This window comes from Megascapheus bottae, chromosome 6 (genome assembly GCF_031878675.1).
Source record: "Megascapheus bottae isolate mThoBot1 chromosome 6, mThoBot2.hap1, whole genome shotgun sequence".
Classification (NCBI taxonomy): domain Eukaryota; kingdom Metazoa; phylum Chordata; class Mammalia; order Rodentia; family Geomyidae; genus Megascapheus; species Megascapheus bottae.
In genome coordinates, this window is record NC_143514.1 from 179501 (window position 1) to 184202 (window position 4702).

General features: G+C 37.0%; 1 pseudogene; it reads left to right on the plus strand.

The window, feature by feature from the left end:
• The first annotated feature begins 232 nt into the window (after positions 1 to 232).
• On the plus strand, positions 233 to 1429 carry LOC150061155 (axin interactor, dorsalization-associated protein pseudogene; annotated as a pseudogene).
• Positions 1430 to 4702: the final 3273 nt, after the last annotated feature.

Genomic DNA, 4702 nt, shown 5'->3' on the forward strand with positions numbered 1-4702 from the left:
TTGATATTGTAAAAAGACATTGGAATTACATTTGAAAACATCTGGGTTCAAATAATCCTGTCATTGATTAGCTTTATGACTTTGAGCAAATTATAGGCATTTCTAACCACTCATTTTCCTATGAGAAAATAAAGATTTAATTGCATATTCATCATTTGTTTTCTTCATGATGCCATCTAGGAATATAGATTCCTTTTCTCTATTCATTAAGAATTAAAAGGAGGCGGCGGCGGTGGCCCTAGCGGTTCCTCCTGGCCCTGTTAATGTCGGGGCCAGGCCCGGGGAGGATGGCGCTCTTGAACCCGGCCTTGCTTCTTGAGGGGCCGGGGTGGGAGGGGGCCGGGGTGGGCACCGGCCATGTCGGAGGTGACCCGGAGTCTGCTGCAGCGCTGGGGCGCCAGTTTGAGGAGAGGCGCCGACTTCGGCTCGTGGGGCCAGCTGGTGGAGGCGATAGACGAGTATCAGATATTAGCAAGACATCTACAAAAAGAGGCCCAAGCTCAACACAATAATTCAGAATTCACAGAAGAACAAAAGAGAACCATAGGCAAAATCGCAACATGCTTGGAATTGAGAAGTGCAGCTTTACAGTCCACACAGTCCCAAGAAGAATTTAAACTGGAGGACCTGAAGAAGCTAGAACCAATACTAAAGAATATTCTTACATATAATAAAGAATTTCCATTTCATGTTCAGCCTGTACCATTAAGAAGAATTTTAGCACCTGGTGAAGAAGAGAATTTGGAATTTGAAGAAGATGAAGAAGAAGGTGGTGCTGGAGCAGGGTCTCCTGATTCTTTCCCTGCTCGAGTTCCCGGTACTTTATTACCCAGATTGCCATCGGAACCTGGAATGACGTTCCTCAGTATCAGAATTGAGAAAATTGGTCTGAAAGATGCTGGGCAGTGCATCGACCCCTATAGTACAGTTAGTGTAAAAGATTTGAATGGCATAGATTTAACTCCTGTGCAAGATACCCCTGTGGCTTCAAGAAAAGAAGACACGTATGTCTATTTTAATGTGGATATTGAGCTCCAGAAGCATGTTGAAAAGTTAACCAAAGGTGCAGCTATCTTCTTTGAATTTAAACACTACAAGCCTAAAAAGAGGTTTACCAGCACCAAGTGTTTTGCTTTCAGGGAGATGGATGAAATAAAACCTGGACCAATTATAATAGAACTATACAAGAAACCCACTGACTTTAAACGAAAGAAATTACAACTATTGACCAAGAAACCATTTTATCTTCATCTACATCAACCATTGCACAAGGAATGATCCTGACATGAGTAACCTGTAACATCTGTGAATTTTACCACTCAGTAGAAACCATCATAGCTCTGTGTAGCATGTTCCCCCTCAACAGGCAGGAAGTGAGACGTGCCCAAGGGAGCCCATTGCAAAGCTGTACCACAGAACTCAGCATATTACTGACATAGAAGACTCCTTTGGATACAGGTTTATTGTAGATTTTGAAACATGTTTTTACTTTTCTAACAGTCTATTTTCTAATGACCATTGCACCTACTCTGCTTCCTGGAACAATACTGTTCTGGTAGGTGTGCTCACCTTCAAAACTTAATACAGCAATAAGAATGTGCGAAGAGTTTACACATCCGCTCACTTTTTCTCCCATTTGCTCTTTTGATTTAACTTCAGATTCTGGGTTGGGGTGGGTAGGACAGTACCAAACTACTTCTGAGAGGAATTGGACCAGTTCTGCTGCCTTGGAAGGTTAGTCTGGAAGTTTGTAGACTGCTTTTTACATGTGGCCTGACGTTAACCTGACCAACAGTTCTGCTGACTAGAACTTGTGTGCCTTGTCCAGATAAGTATCCAGTATGGGAGTGTTCCCCAGTTTGTTGCTGTGATTTTTTCTTTTTTCAAATGACCAGAATGTTTCTCTGCAAGTGATATTCTTCCTAATAGATTGTAGGTTTAACATTGGAACCATCTCAGAACAATACATGTTTTTAGGTGGATTTCGTGTCTTGTAAATCATAAAAATTAAAATCAGAGCTAATGAGATACTGCAGGAACTGACTTTCTTCTGGCAGTTGATCATAAAATCTTAAATCCTTCGTACCTCTCCTTAGAATGATGGGTATGTAAAATCTGAAAAGATAGTCTATTTTTTTAATATAGGTAGATAGGATTACCATTTATTTACTATTTAGATATACTGACATCCATCCATATGAAAATTTGCAGCTTTTTACTGTTGAGTTATCACCTTGGGCTTAATGATACATAAAATTTTCATAGTACACATGAGGTAGTTATTTGATACACAAAACATTAAATTTGTGATGGGCTTTCTGTGGGTCAATATAGAACCCACATATTTTAATACCTTTAAAAGAACAATGCATGAGGGAAATGCAGTGTCAGTATGTGGCCTATTTTTGAACTAGTGTAGTAACCCAAGTCAATATGTTTGCTTTTTAAAATAATCACAAATGTTTTAACCCTTGCACTTCAAGAGAGAGCTAGTCTCTTATTTTCAGTTGTCTGTTAGGTCAATTGTTTACTAGATGAATGTTAATAAAAATATATGAGCCTGAAAGAAAAAAAAAGAATTAAAAGGAAGGGAATAGTTTAATGTGAACAGAATAATGCTATTTGAGAGTGAAAGTCCTAAAGGAAATGAGCAACACTCAGCAACTGGAGAGGGAGTGAAGTCATCTCAAAATGCAATTATAATAGTATGGATCTCTTTCCAAATCTCTTCCCTTTGGCTTTGCGTAGGCTACTGGATGGTTTATACAGTTGCTGCCTTAGTTCTTTTAATTGGTTAAGGGGGAATTCCTAAGAAATTATGGAAAGAAGAAACATTTGAATGGGAACTCATATCACTATAGGAAGAAGTACTATAGCAGGATCTAGAAGCACTATGAGAGCAACAAGCACCATGATGGGGCACATTTTCCTTTGTTTCTCATTTTCATCCTTAACATATTGATTATATTTTCAAATTTTTTTGCATTATGTACTTAAGAGAAGAAATATTGATCACTTAAGGATATCACTGTCAGTTTGAACTTATTCAATATTTCTTAAAATACAGAAAAAATTCACCCTTCGTCTATTTCTCATCATCTTGTTAGATTTACTCACAAGGTAATATGTTGGAAATGAGCTTTACAACTTGGAAGGTGGTTAGGGGAGGGGAAGTAGGAAAAAAATCTTTGGAAGAGGTAGCAATATTCCAGAAGTAATGTACTCACTACCTTATGAATGTAACTGTAACCCCTCTCTATACCACTGTAATAATAAAATTTAAGAAAAAAATATTAAAAGGCAATGCTTGGGCCAGGGATCAGTGGCTCATGTCTGTAATCCTACCTACTCAGGAGGCTGAGATCTGAGGACTGTGCTTCAAAGCCAACCCAGGCATTAAATGTCCTTAGGACTCTTATTAACCACCAGAAAACTGGATGTCTGTAATCCCAGCACTTTGGAGACTGAAGAAAGAAAACTAATTGAAGGCAATCTGAGCTAAACAGAGTCCCCCACCATTTGTGGTTACATAGCCAGGTTGTCAATAAACAAACAAATGGCAAAATATATGAAAGTACTGTTAGTATTTTTGTTGATTGATACATCCATATAGTTATTTTGAAATGAATTCTTCTTATAGCCTAATAATATTTGGAAACTATTTCATACTTGGATTGGGAAGGATATATATATATATTTGTTGGAAGTTCAGATTTTTTCATTATTTTTCCGTAGAAATTTTGGCATTTACCACATTTTTTCTTTGATTTTTTTCTTTGATTCATAATATGTAACGTAACCGTAAGTTCAAGGAGTTGCTGTTTAAAAAAGATCTACTTCTCCAAACAAAATAAAGGAACTGAGATCATTTTTACTTAAAAGCTTAAAGAATGTTGCATGAGTCTTTTATGGTTTATCCCCTGTTGTCATTGTATTTGATTTTTATCAGGTGAATATATGTACATTCACCTGATTTGGGAAGGGAAGTAGAATAACAAAATGGTGAGACAAAAGGCAAAGGGTGAACCAATGCAACAGCAATACTCACAAGACAATATATTGGAAATGATCTTTACAACTTGAGGAGAAAGGGAAAGTGGGAGAAAAACAGGGGGTAACAATGTTCGACAAGAAATGTAATCATTTCCTTGTATAAGCAACTGTAAACTCTCTGTACATCACTTTGACAATAAAATTAAATTAAAAAAAACTAAAAAGGAAAGAATGCTATATAGCCTGACTAATTCCAGCATTCAAGTAAGAAAATTCTGGAGGATAAAGAATTTGAGTCCAACTTAAGGCCACATAATCTTACTATACAGTGATGCTCTGCTCAAAAGATAAAATAATAAATTTAAAAATTTGAAAGATTATGAAGAAATAAATTAGTGTTGTCAATGAATTAATTTCTTATTTAAAAACAGTTTGTGTTTCTGGGAAAGTTAAAGGTTTGTAAATAGTATCAACACTCAACTTTGTTCTTGACATAGAAGATTTTTTTTTACCAGTCCTGGGGCTTAAACTCAGGGACTGAGCACTGTCCTTGGGCTTTCTGAAGGCGAAAGCTCTACCACTTGAGCCACAGTACCACTTTCAGCTTTTTCTGTGGTACTGAGGAACTGAACTCCAGTCTTCATGAATGCTAGGCAAACACTTTACCATTAGACCAAACTCCCAGAAGATTTTATATATATATATAAAT